Below are 21,008 nucleotides of genomic sequence, written 5' to 3'. Positions count from 1 at the left end.
ACCTGAGCTGAAGGCAGACGCTTAATGGACTGAGCCACCCAGGTGCCCCAAGATTTCATTTTTAAGTAATCTCTGTACCCAACACGGGACTCGAACTCACAACCCCAAGATCAAGTGTTGCACGCTCCACCAACTGACCTAGTCAGGCACCCCTCTTTTCTTGCCTCCTTCCTCCCTTCTTCCCTCCCTTCCTCTCCCTCTCTCTTTCCTTCTTTCTGACCACTACTCTTACTTTCCTATATGCCAGAATGACCCCATTCTGTTGTCACAACTCTCTGTTTGCAAGTAATAAACCCTTCTGAACCATCTTGAGCAACAAAGAAATTTTACAGTAAGTCTATAAATATATCTTATGGAGGCTCAGTGCTAAAAATCTGCCTTGGAAAGTACTAGAACAAGAGACTAGAAAGTAGTCAGGGGCCCTAGAGCCCTTAGGTCTACATGCCCTCTGTTCAAGAAGGTTCTCCAGATGGAACTGGAGTCTCGTGACCCCCATACTTAGAGTCCGGGACAGAGTTCCTGACTGGCCTTATTTGGATCAAGTGTCCACCCCTGGTCTAAGCAACCAAACCCAAGTACAGGGTCATTATGAGTTGGGAAGACCCCCATAATGTGTTTATCATACATGCGATTGTTCATTAGTCTTCAAGACACTTGTGAGAGATTTTATTTACTTTTTTAAGATTTTATTTATTTATTTAATAGGGAGAGAGAGTGTGAGCATGAGTGAGCATGAGTTGAGGGCAGAGGCAGAGGGAGAGGGAGAAGCAGACTCCCCGCTGAGCAGGGAGCCTGACATGGGGTTCGGTCCTGGGATCATGACCTGAGCAGAAGGCAGATGCTTAACTGACTTAGCCACCCAGGTGTCCCTATTTATTTTTCTTAAGATTCATTTACCCCAGAGCGCCTGGGTGGCTCAGTCATTACGCGTCTGCCTTCGGCTCAGGGCGTGAGACCGGTGTTCCAGGATCAAGTCCCACATTGGGCTTCTCCACTAGGAGCCTGCTTCTTCCTCTCCCACTCCCCCTGCTTGTGGTCCCTCTCTCACTGGCTGTCTCTCTGTCAAATAAATAAATAAAATCTTAAAAAAAAAAAAAAAAGATTTACTTATCCCTTTTAGAGAGAGAGAGAGTGCAGGTGTGGGGAGGGGCTGAGGGAGAGACAGAGAGATTCCTAACTAGACTCCTCGCTGATCGTGGAGCCCGATGTATGGCTCCAGCCCAGGACCCTGATATCACAACCTGAGCCAAAATCAAGAGTCAGACGCCCAACTGACCGAGCCACCGAGGTGCCCTGTGAGATTTTATTATCATCTCTATTTTGGAAATGAGAAAACTGAGGCTAAGAGACCATGGGGCTAGGTTTTAAGCTGGAGGATTTTTGCCCCCAAACCTATACTCTTTTTCCAACTCTGAACTACATCTGATGACCTGTTGTTGAATGGAGGCCTTGCATTAATCCATTCATTCATTCAGTAAGCAATCGAGTTTTATGTTCATCTAGGCTCTACCGAGATAAAGCAGTGAACAAAAATGTTGCTGTTCTCCATGTGGAATGAAAAAGGTAATAAGCAAATAATGTCTGTGTTGGGTAGTGATAAGTAGTGTGAAAAGGAGTAGTCAGGGAAGGGTATGAGAAGGGTGGAAGGGAGTGTTGTAAATCCCGGTCAGAGGAAGACTGGCGGGTAGGGGAGATCTTGTGCAGGGATAACAAATTCTAAAATCACAAACAAAAGCCAGCAAGCGAAGCAGTTTTGCTCAGGGGTAGAGGGCTGTGGCCTTCTCCAATAATAATAGACCCTCACATAGATAGATCTTTCCAATTACCACCTGCTTGCCCATTAATTCTCATTTATTAGCAACACAAAAAGAAGCTTGCAAAAAGAATTATCCTCGTTGTTAGTTAAATGACTGTGTTTGTTAAATCAGCTAAAATGTTGGCTAGGATTCTGAGAGAATGCCTTGACTCAAACTCATCAGGGACCCACTTCTTTCTCAAACTGTGACCTGGCCTCCTGCTGAGGACCCTGAGTGGGGGGGATAGTAAATCTCCTCTTGGTTCTTCATTGCTTTTCCTTCCAAGCTGCGTTCCCTTTCTTCTTCATGCATACACCCAGCTAGAAATTTCATGTCATTATCAGACTATGCCACTCATTATTCCTCTTTGCTGGCAGTCACCTGCTGACCCTGGGGTCACACCCTCATTCCTTGTAGAGGCACGATGCCACTCTACCCAGCGCCACTCCTATCCCAATTCTGGGTGATCTCAATGTCCAGGGAGATGATGCTTCCAACATCTTGGCGTCTCTGTTCCATGGCACTTACGGAGCACTCTCCTCGTGGGGAGGACTACACAGGGTAAGGATTCGGGGAAGTGGGGCACCTGGGTGGCTCAGTTGGTTAAGCATCTGCCTTCAGCTCAGGTCATGCTCCCAGGGTCCTAGGATCGAGACCCATGTCGGGATCCCTGCTTAGCGGGGAGTCTGCTTCTCCCTCTCCCTCTGTGCTCTCTCTCAAATAAATAAATAAATCTTCAGGGACCCCTGGGTGGCTCAGTTGGTTAAGTGTCTGCCTTCAGCTCAGGTCATGATCCTGAGGTCCTGGGATGGAGCCCCGCATCAGGCTCCTTGCTCAGCGGGGAGCCTGCTTCTCCCTCTGCCTGCAGCTCCCTCTGCTTGTGCTCTCTCACTCTCTATTTCTGACAAATAAATAAATAAAATCTTTAAAATTAAAAAATAAATAAAACACTTAGTAAAAGTCTTGGCACATAGTAGGCACTCAATACATGATAACTGTTAGTACTCATTATTTAATTAAACAGATACGTATTGAGTACCTACTATGTGCAGTCCGGCCACCTTTAAGGGGCTTACATTCTAACAGGGGGAGAAAGACAATGAACTAATGAACAATAAATACATAGCATGTGAAATAGTAGTAAACACTATGGAGAACAAACACAAGGCAAAGAGAATTAACTGGATCTAACCAAGGCTTGGGACACACTTACAAAATACCCCATAGCCTGCTTGTCCTAAAACATTTTTATGCTATTAATAACAGATGCCTTCTATCGAATACTTTATGTTGTGGTGTTCTCACAACGATGCTTCAAGTAAGGATAAAATTATCCCCATTATGTAAATGAGGAACTGGGCTCAGGAAGTTTAATTAAGTTTATCTCCAACACCTGCCAGGACCAGGCGTCAGACTCCAGGATCCAGGCTCCTTTAGCAACCCCCTTGCTGCTGCTGTTAAAGTGGGAATCGGCCCCTCACTCCTTGGTCCTTACGCAGAGCGTGGGGTGTCTGTGGTATCCCGTGGGGCTTGCTCGCACGCCTAGTCCCAAACACAAGAACAGCATGTGCCTCAGGCTCGTATCAAACCTCTAACAGTGGGGCCATTTTAGTCACGGGGCTGTCTTTCTCTCTAAAGCAGTATATTCTTTGAGTCAACCTTTCCTAAAGCATTAATGAAAATGTTGTCAATAAAGGATTTCCGTGATCAAGTAAATTCTGGAAATACTAGGATACCAACATGAAGCTGTTTGTTTAGTTATCGTTGTTCGACTGGGGACCTCTCCTGTAATACACTAATATCACCTTTAATTTACAAAAGGAGTTTACAATGGGCATTTCCCAAATCTACCTGACAAGAGCACTTTTTCGGGGCCGTCTGTCAGGGGTAGTGATCTGAAGACCGCACTTTGAGAACCACTGCTCTCAAGAAATCCCATAGCTGCACATATGCAGATACACTTTTGGAACTTAGTTTATTTATTTATTTTTCTTAAAGATTTTATTTATTTATTTGACAGAGAGAGAGAGAGAGCAGAAGCAAGGGGAGTGGCATGATCCCAGAATCCTGAGATCGTGACCTGAGCTGAAGGCGGATGCTTAACCGACTGAGCCACCCAGGTGCCCTGGGAACTTAGTTTAATCATGACTTCTTTACTCCACAAAGTCAATATGTTTAATCAGTGAGGATTCTTTCAGTTGCAGGGGATGGAACTCTAACTCAAACTTGCTTCAACAACAGGGGGACTTTATTGACCCCTGAAATTCAGAAATCTACAGATAGGGCTACCTTCAAGTAAGGTTTGATCCAGCAGTTCAAGCAATATAATCAAAGACACAGTTTCTCCATGTTCTTCACTCTGCCTCTCGTGGTGTTGGCTTCATTACCAGGCTACGCCCGGGGCAGAGGTTCTCCCCACCCCGCGCACTCCAGGCATTTCCTTCATGGTAGCAAAATGGCTGTCCTAGTTCCAAACTTCTCGTTTTCACTCTACAACATCCCAAGAAGAAAAAAGACTCTATGCTGGTATGTTAGTCCTGGGAGCCTGTCTTTGTCTCGTTGGTCCAGCTTGGGTCATTTGTCTATTCCTATAACAAATACTGGGATGAGCGGACTGGGATTTGCTGAGAGACCTGAGCCAATTGGAGCCCATCCCTGGAGCTACAGGGAGGGCTCGATCCTACCCAGACTCCAAAGCTGAGAAAGGGAGGAGGACATTCCCCCTATCTACAAATGAGAATCTTAACCATTTGCTAATCTTTGTCCCATATAGGCTTCTTTATTTTTAAGATTCTATTTATTATTTATTTGTCAGGGAGAGAGCGAGCACACAAGCAAGGGGATTGGCAGACAGAGGGAAAGGGCGAAGCAGGCTCCCCGCTGAGCAGGGATTCCCAACATGGGGCTGGATCCCAGGACCCTGGGATCATGACCTGAGCTGAAGGCAGCCGCTTAACTGACTGAGCCACCCAGGCGTCCCCACCATGGTCTTTTCAACCTGAACTTCATTTAGGAAACAGTATTTTACAACGAATAAGCACAAGGGTTTCCCTAAGTGCTTTATAAATACTAATTCTTATAAAATCCTTGTCCTACAGATGAGAAAAAAGCACAGTCTGGTTAGGTATCTTGCCCATGGTCACACAGCTGGTAAGTAGCTGAATGTTAGGAAGTGTCAGAATCCAGATTTGGATACAGGAGGCCTGGCTCCAGAGTTCCTGGTTTTAACCTGCCCCTCGAGTTCATCTTCGTGATTGCTTTTGCTATATATCCTTAGTAGAGGGGGTGCTTCCAAGCCTACTACCCCAGTTTCTGGGTGGTAGGGAACACCTCTATCTACAATAACAAAGATTTGGAGCAGAATAAAGTGAACTGCTTTTTTTTTTTTTAATCCCGGTTTAGTTAACACACAGTGTGATATTAGTTTCAGGGGGACAACATAGCGATTCGACACTTCCTCACATCAGCCGGTGCCCATCGTGACCAGTCTACGCTGAATCCCTTCCACCTTATTAATTACCTTGGAATAGAAGACACTTTCCTCAAATACACTGTTTTATCGATGAACACAACAGATAAGTATGATAAAACAGTGCCCAGGAATGCTCCAGAAACGCCTGTTTGTTGGACAAGTAGCATGACTGTCCTGAAGGCGCATGTTAGTGGGACGTTCTGGGTGTCTGCCCTCCTCACAGCTCCAGGCATTTTGAATGCTCTCGGTCAGGTGACTCCCCTCTCATGGCCCCACCTCCTGCACTTCTGCGAAGCCACCAATCTACTCCTTAGTTGCCTGTGAGGCCATCTGGCCTGAAAGCTTACCCAGGATGGGCGTTCCGTAGTGAAGGGCTGTCCAACCCTTGTATACAAAGAGATGTTAACCAGCCCAAATACTCCCCAGCCCGTTCAGCCTAGCCACCCCACTTTTTGATGGGTAAGTACTCTGTAATGACAAGTATTTCTAGCAGATCTCAGGGGACCTCTAAAATACTGTTTGTATTATAGTATAAAACAATACCCAATAAACTTTAAAAGATAACTTGATTCAACTCACTTCGAAAGTGTATTGAACATTATGAACACGCATGTGAGGTAGCCTACCAGCCATGAAGAGTCTCTGTCTTACAGCAGTTTGAAAAATTGATACAGCCTTGTTTTAGCAGTCGAGGCATGGGTTATTTCTACTTAAGCAGTAATGTCTACAACTTCTAGTCTAGCCGTTACAGAGTATCAATCAGAAATACAGAGAGATGTTTTCCCACACATTGGAGGGTAAACCAAACAACACACTATAAATTCAGTTGATAAAGATTTTAAAAAACCAACGATACTGCATCATTAAAAATCAGTACCAACTTTGGCCAACCCCACCCTCAGCAACAGCTGTGGACACAACTATGTCTGAGGAGGTCATGCACACAGGTGACCAAATGTCTTATTTTAGGCAAGCGAGTTCAATTTCTAGATTATCTCTCCTGTGAAGGCAACCAGAAGGAGGGGAAAGGAGGAGAGATCAGGTTTCTGGGGCTTACTCCTGCCCTGACATCTGGTCATTTACGAAGATGAACCATAGCCTCAGGCTTCAACATTCTCTTCAAGGGAGTGGGGAAGCATGGGCCCCTCAGGGATCATATCCCCACGTGGCACCCAAGATCTAGCCGGGGTTCTCAAGTTAGTTCATTCCACAGCAAGAGTTAAGAACTCTCAGTCATCTTGAGCTTGCCTAGTGGCTGCCTAGAGCTCAAGGAAAATGGCCAGGAGAACTTTTAAGAAACATTCAAATACACAACAATTCAGATTTGGCAGTGGGAAAATAAATTTTTTAAAACAGTGCAGTTGGGGGTGCCTGGGTGGCTCAGTCGGTTAACTGCCTGCCTTCCACTCAGGTCATGATCTCAGGGTCCTGGGATCAAGCCCCGTGTCGGGCTCCCTGCTCAGCGGGGAGCCTGCTTCTCCCTCTCCCACTCCCCCTGCTTGTGCTTTCTCTCTGTCAAGTAAATAAATAAAATCTTTAAAAAATAACAATAATAAATAATAATAAAACAAGTGCAATTGAATATGAAAGACATTTTTGTAAACTACTATAAACAGACGTTTTTGATGTTCCATTCTTGACGCTGCAAAGGTTGGAGAAAAGGTGGCAAGAAGCAAAGGACAGGATACGAATCATCTGCTCAGAAAAGGTAGAAACCACGGGATCATGGCCTCCATTACTACCGTGACAGTTTCTACAAAATAATTCCCATTTGTTTCCCAGAACTGTTACTTTGTAATAAAATGAAAAGTATCCATTTAAATAATATGAATACGGGTAGATATAATTAATAAAATACGCCGTGAGTAGAAACACTTTCTAACTTGTTCCAAAGCCAAGCCACCTAAAAAGTTATATTTGACCAAATCTTTCAGTAAGTTTTGATACCCACATTAAAGTCGCAAATCAAATTCTATCTTAAGATAACCATTATCATTTGAGCTATTACTGTTATGTGTTTTATAGAGAACATTCTCGGGCACAAAATATTACTTAAAATTCTCATAAAGAAAAAAAAAAACCTTTCCATTTGAAGAGACATTAATTCCAGGAATAAACTACATTCATAAATTGAAATAAAGTGTTTATGCTAGGCTTTTACTTCACCTAATTAAAAAAAATTACAGGCTTGCATGTATCATATTACGTTGAAGACAGTATTGCCGAATCAGCTGAATAAACCAATAGATACAAAACTGTGTTCCCTAACTAAGCAATTTGGACCTAAATTTGCACCACCACAACAACAAAAATAGCACTCGCCGAGAACCACAAGTGCTCACGGTAACCCCTGTGAGTCACCAGTGAAAAAGGATCCTTTCCCACTGCCGGAATTCAAAATGTCCACGTGGACATGTGCACAGCAGAACTGCAAAGTTGCAACCAAGACTTCTTGCTAGGCTATTGCTTCAGAATCCTCAGGAAATTCATTGCACCTTATTGATACCAAGGTTAATAACATTGAATCGTGCGCTGCCTTGGCTCCCATCAAGCAGGCCTACCTCAGACATTGAAATGGAAGTTCGTGAACGTTGATGACAACCTCAGAGCCGCAACTGGATGAAGTGGGAGCAAAGAGGACCTGCCTTGAATATCAGCAACACACACACACACACACACACACACACACACACACACAGACACTCACTCCACTGCCTTTAATATGAAAGCAAATGGTTGACCCTGACCCGCCCCCCCTTCTGCACACACCCACACATTCATACCTGTGTGATGGAGGGCTCTTTTGGCTTTGAGGATGGCCCTTAGAATCCATTTTCATCCGATGTCACCTGGACCAAAATCCTGGAGGACAGCAACTGAGTAAGCACCACCCGTCACGCTACACCCCTGCCTGGGGCCTGTTCTCGTCTCCTTTCAGTACCGACAGCAGAGACATTTTATTCTCCCTCTCGTGTTGGCATCTTGTTCTTCCACATCCTTGCCTCGGTTTGGAATTTTGGACTCTGTCAGGAGATCCCCGGCAGGCTTAGCAGGGCACAAGGGCACTTCCGAGGTGTGCAGGGCTGTTTCACATCAGCACGCCATTAATGACATGGACAGGGCTCACCAAACATTTTATCGGCAAAACAACTCTCTTGAGCTGCTCTCCTGTCTGGTGTCATGTGGTCGTCTACCCAGAAAGGGATCGTGTCAGCTCTTGTCTGTCCTTTCTCCCCAGCGACCCAGCCAAGGTGCCACTCCTGTCACAGCTGCTTCTGAATGTCCCAGAAGTGAGGGCCCAAAGGGGACCCTCTTCTCATCACAAGTGCCCATGGCATGGCGGAAACCATGACCCATGGCTGCTCTCCCCATTCAGGAGTGCGCTTCCCAGGCCCACTTCAGCCACGTAGAGCAAGTGCCCCAAGTGGGAAGAGAGGGAGTGACAGCAAAGTATAGACACTCCCAGAAATGGGAGGCAAACGTGAGAGACATCGCTCACCTGACTCAGGCTGGAGAGTAGGCACTTCATCCGGCCCCGGTAGGAGATGGTCCTTGGAATGCGGCAGGCCTTGCCATCGGATGAGCCCCTGGTGGTGCTGGGAGACTCCTGGGGCGGGGGGGGGATCCAGACATGGTTCCTCCTGGCCTTTCCCATGAATCTCAGCACAAGAAAGCATAGGATTTTTTTTAACACTGATCTGTTTAGCCAAGTGAGAGGTTGTGTGCACTTCTCTGCAACTTATGCAAATGGCATATGGACTGAGTTCTGGAGGGAGATGAATGGTGCCCATAAGGAAGTCAGGGCCCTTTGAGAGGATAGGGCCCAGCTGCTCAACCCCCGTTCCCTAAGAATCAATGCCAGGATCTCCAGCAAGAGGGCCCGGAACAGCTCTAAGGAAGACCTAGGCTCTGGGAAGGTCTACAGGATGACCAAAATAAAGTTACCCCGATGAGCAAGACAGGTCTACAAGATGACCAAAATAAAGTTACCCCTACTCCCACTCCCCCCGGCATTGAGGAGACTGCTGGAAGGGACAACAGAAGTGTGGGTTCCATGGGGTCGATGACATCAAAGCAAGTTCTTCTGATCGCTGCTGGGATTTGGCTGCAAGAAGAGAAGCGACCCAAGCAGGGATGAGAGAGGTTGAGGAACCATAAAGCATGGGATTTGGGCCTTCTGGGGCTCTTGAGGGTCCCCCAGCAGCCCTGGACACAGCCTGAACGTGACCTCCATCCACAGCAAGACTTTGATTGCATGTTGCTAAACTGCTTTTCTCAAAGACTTCGCCAATTTGTATTCCTACCAAAAATGTATCGGTCTTGAAAAGTTTTGCCAGCCAGAAAAGGCGAGGGCTCTATTGTTGGTTCGGTGTGCGCGGATTTCATTACTACTGAGAACCAACATAGTGCCAGGGGCTTTTAGGCTATTCTATCTCTTTTTCTTGACCCTAGAGATTTCTAGGAGTCTAATTTAAAATTCTCAAACGCGGCCACAAAAAGAAATGTTCAAGAATGTTCATGGGGCATTGTTTGTTATAGAAACAAAAATCGAGGGGCGCCTGGGTGGCACAGCGGTTAAGCGTCTGCCTTCGGCTCAGGGCGTGATCCCGGCGTTATGGGATCGAGCCCCACATCAGGCTCCTCCGCTACGAGCCTGCTTCTTCCTCTCCCACTCCCCCTGCTTGTGCTCTCTCTCTCGCTGGCTGTCTCTATCCTGTCAAATAAATAAATAAAATCTTTAAAAAAAAAAAAAAAAAGAAAAAGAAACAAAAATCGAAACCATCCAAATGTCTATAAATAGGGAACTAGCTGTACAGAGTATGGTGTATCTGTGCTCAGGAGAGCTATGCAGTCGTTCAAAAGACTGAGCTCATCCAACATACATGGACGAGGAAAGATACTGGAAACACGCAGACAAGTGAAAATGTGTGCATGATGGATAGCAAATACATACCTTGTTTATGCTTTTAAAATGTGTTCACACATATATATGCACATAAATTCCCAGGAGAGAAAGTAATAGGAAGAGAAACCAGTGATGGTGGTTAACTCTGGTGAAAGGAGACTGCTCTGCAGATTTCAAAATTGTTGGAGTCCTGGGGCGCCTGGATGCCTCAGTCGGTTAAGCGTCTGCCTTCAGCTCAGGTCATGATCCCAGGGTCCTGGGATCGAGGCCGACATGGGGCTCTCTGCTCAGTCGGGGAGTCTGCTTTTCCCTCTCCCTCTGCCTGCCGCTCTGTCTGCTGGTGTTCTCTCTCTCTCTGTCAAATAAATAAATAAAATCTTTAAAAAAAAACTAAAACAAATAAATTGCTTGAGTCTTGACAAAGAGAAGACATTCATGTACGGTGTGTGAAATAAAATGAAAAGGGGGTGGGGTTGCCTTTTCACGTAAAGCAAGCTGGTTTCACCAAGCTGTCTGTTCGCTAGAAAAAGTGCTTGCCTTAGAACTTTGAGTATCGCCCTAAAGATAACAGTGCTCATTTAACAGTTTTTATTTTTTATTTTATTTTATTTAAGATTTATTTATTTATTTGAGAGAGAGCATGGGTGGGAGGGGCAGAAGGCGAGAAAATCTCAAGCAGACTCTGGCTGAGTGGGGAACCTGATTTCGGGGTTCAATCTCAGGACCCTGAGATCACAAACCTGAGCCAAAACCGACAGTCTGACCCTTAACGGACTGCGCCCCGTCCCGGCTCCCCAAGAGTTTTTATTTTAAAACAGCGCTTCTCAAATTTTACCTTTTAACAAATTCCCTGGAGATCTTGTTAAGATGCAGATTCTGGGGGCGCCTGGGGGGCGCAGTCGTTAAGCATCTGCCTTCGGCTCAGGGCGTGATCCCAGTACTCTGGGATCGAGCCCCACATCAGGCTTCTCCACTAGGAGCCTGCTTCTTCCTCTCCCACTCCCCCTGCTTGTGTTCCCTCTCTCTCTGGCTGTCTCTCTCTGTTAAATAAATAAATAAAATCTTAAAAAAAAACAAAGATGCAGATTCTGAATTTATAGGTCTGGGTGGGGCCCGACGTCCAGCCTTTCTAAGGAGCTCTCAGGGAGCCAGTGCTGCTGGTCCATGGGGTACAGTTTGGGTAACAAGGTTTTAAGAGGTCTCTTGCTCTTGTGGCATTTCCCTAGAGTCCAGGACATCAGTGTCTCTTGCCATCCCTCAGAATCAGGAGCATTTACCATTATAGGGGGCTCTCTATCCCTAGAGACACAGAATACGTGTCGTGGAAAATTGGCTGAGTTGCATCAAAATGCATTGGTTTGGCCGCCCACACGTTGCCGATCTATATCTGTAAGTGCATTTCAGTTGCAATAAATGCGTGCACGCGGGTCTCGGGTAAACATATTGATTTAAATGAAAATTCACAGGTTGGGAACAAAAATAGGATTGCAGTGAAAACACATTGCATTAAGTATTTTACATAATTCCCACAAACAGATGCTGGGAAATGGATGTTTTGGTTTCAGTGGCAGCTCATTGAATTCATTGGCTTGCTATTTGTTTTGCTGTATATGTATGAGTTTTGATGAAAATGCATTGCTTGGAAGAAATCAGTCAGGCTCTTCCCATACAGTCCAGTTGTAATGTCCTTCTTAATTTTATAGTGCCATACCGTCTTTGCTCTTGTTTATGAATACATATTATTTTTGTTGTTCCATATTGCTCACTGTGGCAGTAAATATAACGATTGTATTGGTTCTTTGAGTTTCGAATGTAGTGGATATAAAAATTGAACATTAAGGAATATAAATGTGACCGAAATCTATGTCAGAGTCATTAAAAGATTTTTTTTATCTCAAAATACTGTTTTTTCTGAAATTTTATATAGAGAAATACATTTTAAAATGTTGGACTAAATCTAGAACCAATTTTGGTATCATAATACTGTATTTTAAACATTAGCGATATTGACACTATTTGATCAATAGGTGATATAACTACGATAAAACTGCACTGGAGGGGCGCCTGGGTGGCACAGCGGTTAAGCGTCTGCCTTCAGCTCAGGGCGTGATCCCGGCGTTATGGGATCGAGCCCCACATCAGGCTCCTCCGCTATGAGCCTGCTTCTTCCTCTCCCACTCCCCCTGCTTGTGTTCCCTCTCTCGCTGGCTGTCTCTATCTCTGTCGAATAAATAAATAAAATCCTAAAAAAAAAAAAAAACTGCACTGGAGACCAATGTACTGAACTGAGGACAGAATTTTAATTTGTATCAAAGTAATGCCCTGAAATGAACCTACATCAGAGTGCTCATAAGTATGTTGCCAATCCCGATTGCTACCTAAAGATGCAATGGTGGGGAGGGGGAAAGGAGCAAGGAAGTCTTCCTTATGTTGTGACAATGTTCCGATACAGTATTTTAGACACTGAAATGGGTCAAAAATATCTCATGTGCTCAGGCACTTGCCTGTGTGCAAAATTATTCTGGATTCAATGTGCGAATTGAAAGGAGGGGTGGGATACAAGCTCGTTAGATGTATTGATTTTATTCACAAACCTAGCTTGACAAGGAGCTCTTGAGCCTGACCAGGCTTCACCCAGAAATGAGCATTAGTTCATTAGGAACAGGGGTGCCGTTTTGTTGGGCCACTTACAAAACCCAATCCTGATCAAAATTGCAGGCTCCATGGCTCTCTGAACTCCAGCCTACATTCTCCTTGCAATTCAATGCCCAGAACACGGTCTCCTTCAATGATCCAGTCTCGCTAAAAAAAGGCATTGTATTTTCTCTTCTCAAGATCTAGCCTTGGCTCAGATTGGTTAAGTGTCTGCCTTCCGCTCAGGTCATGATCTCAGTTTCCTGGAATCGAGCCCCACATCAGGCTCCCTGTTCAGCAGGAAGTCTTTTTCTCCCTCTCCTTGCCCCTCCCCCTGCTCATGCTCTCTCTCTGTCTCTGTCCCTCTCTCTCAAATAAATAAAATCTTTAAAAAAAAAAATCTAGCCTTGATGGATTACTTTGCAGGGATACATTCTGAAGTATATCAGGGTGATGTATCATGGTTTCTACAATTTACTTTCAAATGACTTTGAAAAATTATAAATCTCTCTCTTTCACACATGCATGTGTACACACACATACACAAATCATCTATTATCTGTGTATCTATCTTATATCATCTATCTACTGATCTTTCTGAGTAATAAGCGAAAATGGTAAGGTAATAACAATTGTTAAGTCCAGATGAGGGGTATTTGGGTGTTTGCATACCATTTTCCAGCTTTTCCGTTGATTTAACTTTTTTTAAAAAGATGGGGGAGAAAAAGCATTGCCTTGATTGGGTATGTGGACAGAAAAGAAAGTGCTGAATCTAGAGTGTGTATTAATGTATTAATTAATGTATCACAAATGCTTGACACATGGTCAGTGCTAATAAATAATTTTTTTTTAAAGATTTTATTTATTTATGTGACAGAGAGACAGCCAGCGAGAGAGGGAACACAAGCCGGGGGAGTGGGAGAGGAAGAAGCAGGCTCCCAGCGGAGGAGCCCAATGTGGGACTCGATCCCGGAACGCGGGGATCACGCCCTGAGCTGAAGGCAGATGCTTAACGACTGCGCTACCCAGGCGCCCCAGTGCTAATAAATAATTTTTAAAGTTAGGAAGTTCCTTCAATGATCAAAAAGAAAGAAAGAGAGAGAGACGGTGGGATGGAGGGAGGAAAGAAGGGAGGGAGGGAAGAAAGAGTTTCTAACAGTGTGATTTAATTTGTGGGGTGTCAGATTTGAACCAGAAGTCAGTTAAAATAAAGCAAAATTTGAGACTTCTGGGAGGAAAAATCTCACCTTGATTTTCTGAGCCATCCCAGTCCATTGTGCATGGGTACACCTTTCACCTATTAAAGGGAGTCCCCCTTGTCCCCCTTGCTCCCCAAGCTCCCTTGGATAGTAGAATTCCACTCTGTTATTAAAGAACCACTCTAAAACTATTGCAAAACCAAGAAAGAGGATAACCTTAAGTGCCCAGACATTGAACAATAAAAGAGCTTTAACTGCTTGGCCGTCTTGATGTTACTTACATAGAAACCTATAAAAGATAATAGACCTTCAAGTTTTTGAGAAGTAATGCTTTGGGGGAAGAGTAATGCTTGTTTACTCCATCCTCTGGGGATAACACAGAGTTTTTCTTTCCCAGATACATTCCCAGGGTCAATTTCAGAGCCTTTGGGGGTGATACAAACATGACATAGACATAAGGACAGACATCTGAGGATGAAAGGCCCAAGAAGTAGAATAATTTTAACTCAAAGGCCTGTAAGTAAAGCCCAAGATCGGGGACCATCCTAACACCAGGGAAGTAGTTCATTTGGAGGACTGGCACAAGAAGACCTAGGTGAATTGAGAGGAAAATACATATTTTTTTTAAAAGATGGATAAAGCATTGTTATTCTTATTTTCTATTTTCCAAGACGTCAGCCCCAACATTTGATCCGTTTGTTGCCAGGACAAACTTCCACACTTTATTTCATTTTATTATTATTATTATTATTATTAAGTATTTTTTTAAATCTTTTTAAGATTTTATTTATTTATTTGTTTTAGGGAGAGAGAGAGTGGGGAGGAGGAGCAGAGGGAGAGACTCTCAAACAGACTTCCTGCTGAGCAGGGAGCCCCACACGGGCTCAATCCCAGGACGCTGAGATCATGAGCTGAGCTGAAATCAAAAGTCAGATGCTTAACCAACTGAGCCACCCAGGTGCCCCTATTTTGTTACTATTTTTAATTTCAGTAATCTCTACACCCAACATGGGGCTCATACTCACAACCCCAAGATCAAGAGTTGCACGCTCTTCTGACTGAGCCAGCCACCCACCCCAACTTGCATATTTTAGAATGAACCCCTTTCTCCTTGCCTTTGATGATGGTGAGCCAGGGGCTCCACTCCAGTTCAGGCCAGCACCCGCTTCCAGGACTCCAGCTGTGCCCTTTCTCCAGATGTCTTGAGTGTCTTGGCCTATTGGCCCTCAATCCTGGCTGCACAGTCGGGCTTCACCACAGTCTAACCCACAAAGTCCAATTGTGTTGGTCAGGTGGGGGGCTTACCTTTAATACTCTTTTTTTTTTTCCATCAAACTATATAAAAGTCTCCTAATGATTCCCATGTGCACCCAGGGTCTGGAATCCCTGGATTAGGCACTTGTCCTGTGCCCTGAGCTCATGGAAAGAAGTATGAATTTTGCAGGAACACACCCAGTCCCTCCCTGGGATTTTCAAATGCCCAGGACCACCTGAGCCAAAAGCAAATTCTAGAATGACAGCTCTCATAGGAGAGCTACTAATGGATCACTCCTCTCTCCCAAACCCTTTGTATGTTGAGGGGCCCTTGAAGCAGAATATACCAGTCTTTAGCAGAACCAATTATAACCATGCCCCAAACCTCTGATGTAATGTCCTTTCTCAAAAGAAGTTGTTTTCTTGAGATTATTTACTGTGTGCTTCACGACTGAAGAAAGATCTAAATTGTTCAGGAAAAAAGCTAGTCTTAGATATCACTTCAAATTTCCCTTTCTGGCCCATCCCCTTTCTCCTTCAAGACTTTTGTTGGAGTGAGTATTAGGCCCAAACAATTTCCGGTATCTACTTATTCTTTGGTTTAAGTGTGTTTCTCCTCATGGGGTTTTCTGTAAAATTCATGGTAGGGTCATCCCTTCTTTATAGTTTACACAGTCACTGCTTTAGAAATGTCTCATTCATTCATTCATTCATTCATTCACTTCATTCATTCAAAAAGCCTTTTGAGGCTCTACTATGTGCCAACTTTGGAGAAACAAAAAAGCACAATGGAAGTTGCCAACAGATCTCCTTGCCGCCTGCTCCCGATCTCACAAAAATACCTCCCACGCGGATATGTAAGGTCACAGCTCAAGCTCTCTGCTAGCACTCCAAATTCAAGATCAATGTGTCAACATTTTATTATAAAAGCTTTTAAACATAAAAAAATGAAGAAATTTTACATTGAGCACCCATATTTTCTCCAACTAGATCCGACAATTAATGTTCTACTAACACTTCCTTTATTACCTATTCATCCATCTATCCATCCCTTTATCCACGTACCAATTCATTTTTTTTGACACATTTCAAAATAAGTCTCAGGCAGAAATACACTTGTCCCCATCTACTCCAACCTGCATATCACTTATTAGAGCTTAGCTTTGGTTTACTGTCCTTCTCCTTTGAGATAAAATTTGCATACAATGAAATGCTCAATTCTTAAACATGCTATTCAGTGAGTTACAAGGAATGCCATATTTCTGTGCAATGCAAACGCCTGTCAAGATACAACAGATTAAGATCACTTGAAGGTCTGCAGACCCGAGTTCAGTCAACCCTTACTCCCACCTCCCACCTGCCAGAGGCAGCCCTTGTATGGACTCCCTTGTTCCCACTATAGATCAGTCCTGCAAGACCCCATGTACTATTTTGTATAAGTTTTCATTCAACACAGTATTTTTGAAATTCATCCACATTGTTGAATTTATCAGCAGTTCATCTCTTTTTTAGCTAAGTAATATTCCATTTATGAGTTTACCATAGTTGGTTTATCTATTCTCTCTTGAGAGACAGCTGGGCTGTTTCCAGTTTGGGGCTGTTTGGAATAAAGCTATGAAATTTTGGGGAGCCTAGGTGGCAGAGTCGTTAAGCGTCTGCCTTAGGCTCAGGGCGTGATCCCAGCGTTCTGGGATCGAGTCCCACATCAGGCTCCTCCACTAGGAGCCTGCTTCTTCCTCTCCCACTCCCCCTGCTTGTGTTCCCTCTCTCGCTGGCTGTCTCTCTCTCTGTCAAATAAATAAATAAAATCTTTAAAAAAAAAAAAAGCTATGAAATTTTTTCAGGAATTCTTTTTGAAGACATATGCTTTCATTTCTCTTGGGTAAATATGTAGGAGTGGAATTACTGGGTCATAATGCAGCTAAACGTTGGGTTTTATAAGATACTGCCAATCCTTCTTAAGATCAATTTTTTAACTGATAAAACACTAAATTATAATAGATTTAAATTAAGAAAAACATTAAGGTAGAGATATGTCAACACTAAATATCTCAACAGTCTCTACTCTTTGGGTGAATATTTCTCTACATATCACATGGGAAGAAAAGAGTTCCATTGGCTAATGGAAGCTCTGAGACACTGCCCACTGCTAGAGGACACCTTCATTACTAATTCTACATCATTTTTGGGGGACAAATAATTGACATAACATTAGGGTAAAATGTACAACATAATAATTCAGTACTGTGGGTGTCTGGGTGGCTCAGGTGCTTGAGCGACTGTCTTTGGCTCAGGTCATGATCTTGGAGTCCTGGGATGGAGTCCGGGATTGGGCTCCCTGCTCAACAGGGAGTCTGCCTCTTCCTCCGACCTGCCCCCCTCTCATGCTCTCTCTCTCATTCTCCTCTCTCAAATAAATAAAATCTTAAAAAAAAATAATTCAGTATTTCTATGTATTATAAAATGATCACCGCAATAAATCCAGTTAACGTCTATCACCATACATAGTTACAAATGTTTTTTCACTGTGATGAGAACTTTTAAGATCTAGTCTCTTAGCAACTTTTAAATACACAATACAGTGTTACTAACTAGAGTCACCACGCCGTACATTATATCCCAGAACTTATTTATTTTATAACTGGGACTCTGTACCTTTTGACTACGTAGATTGTTAAACCTGTTCCCCAGTGGCAAAGGATATTCCTCTAGGAATGGAATGCAGTTCTATTTTTCCTTAGCACTGCTACCTTTCTTCCTCCAAGCCTCTTGGCTCTCGGTCATAGAGGTTTCCCTTAAGAGAGTGTCTTTCTTTTTTCTTTTCTTTTTTTTTAAGATGTATTTATTTATTTATGAGAGAGAGAGAGAGAAAAAACACAAGTAGGGGGAGGGGCAGAGGGAGAGAATCCCAAGCAGACTCCCCACTCATGTGGAGCCGGACGGGGGCTCAATCTCATGACTGGTGAGATCATGACCTGAGCCGAAATCACGAGTGGGACACTTAACCGACTGAGCCACCCAGGCGCCCCAAGAGAATGTCTTTCTTTCTTTCTATCTCAGGGCCTTAGGCTGACTGTCTTCCCCATGAGCCCAGAGATAACCCTGCTCTGTGATAACATGCTACGTTGCCCGCTCCATATGCCACACTCCCTCTTTCAGTGGGCACGGCAGCATGCTAGCTGCCCCTTGTCAGTTTCTCTGGTATTCTATGGCTTGTCATTTCAGCTCCATTTTCACGTGCCTTCCCCTCAGTCAGATTTTAAGATTTATCTCCAAATTGCGGAATGAGAGGGTTTATCTCGTGTTAAAGAATTTCAAGCATCAGCAAGCAAGGGGGGTAAAGGGCCAGTTCAGGCAGTGAGCTGATGCATTGGGCAAACCCCTCAAGCTCCCGAAATCTTTCTCTTCAAGCAAAGAAAATCTCAGCCTTCTAATGCGTTCAACTGATCTGGGCATTCCATGCAGGTAGCTGATTCCAAAGCTCCAACGTGTAGTTATCATTTGTAAACGTATTGGCATATGGGTCAGAGTGCAGGTATATCATAAAGGGAAAGATAGTTGTGCTAAAGAACAATGATTTCATTTTCCCCCACCGAGCTGGTATTTCTCTCCGTTCTTGCAAACTCTTATCAAACCTCATCTTGGCTGAGAAACACGTGTGCTAGCCAGATAGTCATATGAAGGGGGGTGTGAGTCAACTGAAACTAGACTCCAGCTCTTTTCTTCCCAGTGGGCAGAGTGAAAACACAATCCTATTTCTCTCAGTCTTTTCTTCCACTAAAGGGATTTCATCTCTCTTCTCCACTTTATTCCTTCTGGGAATATTCTAGCCAACAAAGCAGGTTCAAGATAAAATCTCAAAGTCAAATGTTTCTTTTTTTACTGAAATACAGTTGACATATAACATTGTCTAAGTTCGAGGTGTGCCATGCATTGGTTTGATGCATTTGTATATTGCAAGATGAATCCTACATAGCATTAACTGACACCTTTTGGCATTCAAATTTTTCTTATAGGAGAAAGGAACATCCTATAAAATTCAAAAGATACAAAATGGTAAGTTGCAAAAATGTTCTCTAACCCTGGTTTTCTCAGTCAGCTCAGGTCTTTGCAAAGACAACATTGTTGCTAGGTACTTGTGTATTTCTAGATATTCTAACGGTTTCCAAGCAAATACATATACATGTTATTTATGTGCCTTCCCCACACATAAATGTTAACATACCAGGGAAGAGACTACAAGCGCCTGTCCCAGCAGCCATTTGCTCACTCTTCTCACAACAGCGCCCAAAATTTATTTGGGGCTGCTCATTGCTGTCCAGCTGAAAAACTACATTTAACAGCCTTTCTTTTAACCAGTTATGTTGGCCATGTAACTCAGTTCTAGATGCTGGAATGGAAGCCCAAGTGTATGTTAGACTTCTCAAAAGTTTTCTTTCTGCCAGCTGGATCGCGTACTTGATGACTAGAGCTTGAAACAGCCCACTCAGGATGGCAGATCAGTGCAATGAAGAAAACTCATGCAGGGCGCCTGGGTGGCACAGTTGGTTAAGCGTCTGCCTTCAGCTCAGGTCATGATCTTGGGTCCTGGGGTCGATCCCCCCCCTCAGGCTCCCAGCTGATCAGGGAGTCTGCTTCTGCCTCTCCCCCTGCTTGTGCTCTCTCTCTCGATTGAACAAATAAAATCTTAAAAAAAAAAGCTCATCCTGAGGTTTACTGAATCTTACAAGCCATGACCTGCTTAAGTCTGAATTTTCTCTTTGCAACAAGAGAAACCACTTAAACCTCTGTTATGAGGTTATGATTCTCTGCAGCAAAATACAATTCTTAACAGATGTGTATACCCTACACAGTGCTCTGTACGTGACTTTTTTCCATAACAATATGATCTTGGAGATTTATCCATTTCAGGGCAAAGAACTGCCTTCTTCTGGTAACATAATGGTATTCCTTTATATGACTATACCATAATTTACTTAAAGCATCTTACTGATAGCATTTAGATTGTTTCCAATCTTTGCTATAAGAAAAAATGATACACTATTATCTACCCATCATTTCACATACTTGGAACTACATCTGTAGGATAAATTCCTAAAAGTAGAATCACTGAGTTATGCACGTATTTGTTTGGCTACATTTCACATGGAATCCATATATCTTGCTTTCTTCCCGGCGAAGGCAAAGATGATGATTTTCACTTCCTCCTCAACAACCGTGCGACCAAGGCATTGCGTTATGATGTCAGTTGCATTTCTCGCAGGGGGCTGCTCACCTTTCCCCTGCCATACAGCCTTTCTTAACGAGCTCCACAATGTTAGAATTGGGTCCTCAGAATCAGCAGGGGCGCTGATTTGTCAGCTCAAAATCCGAAACCCCAGCGGTGCCTAGATGGCTCAGTTGGTCTCGGGGTCCTGGGATCGAGCCCCACATTGGGCTCCCTGCTCAACGGGGAGTCTGCTTCTCCCTCTCCCTCCCCCTCCCCCCCCATGCCTGCTCTCTCTTTGTCAGATAAATAAATAAAATCTTTAAAAATAAATAAATAAATAAATCTGAAACCCCATTGTCCACTACCAGGCTCCTGAGACTAACTAGCCTTCTTTGTTCGTGGATTAAGTGAGCCAGAACATCAAACATGTTATAATATACCGATAAAACTAAAACCAATATAAGTGAAATTTTTAGTTGTCTCCAAAACCAAAGACGTTCCATCTCTACGTTCCTGTCCACAGCTTACCTTTGTCATG

The sequence above is a fragment of the Ursus maritimus genome, unplaced genomic scaffold, assembly GCF_017311325.1.
Source record: "Ursus maritimus isolate PB19 unplaced genomic scaffold, ASM1731132v1 scaffold_30, whole genome shotgun sequence".
NCBI classification, from domain to species: domain Eukaryota; kingdom Metazoa; phylum Chordata; class Mammalia; order Carnivora; family Ursidae; genus Ursus; species Ursus maritimus.
The sequence above is the reverse complement of the archived record's forward strand: the minus strand, read 5'-3'. Positions refer to the sequence as shown.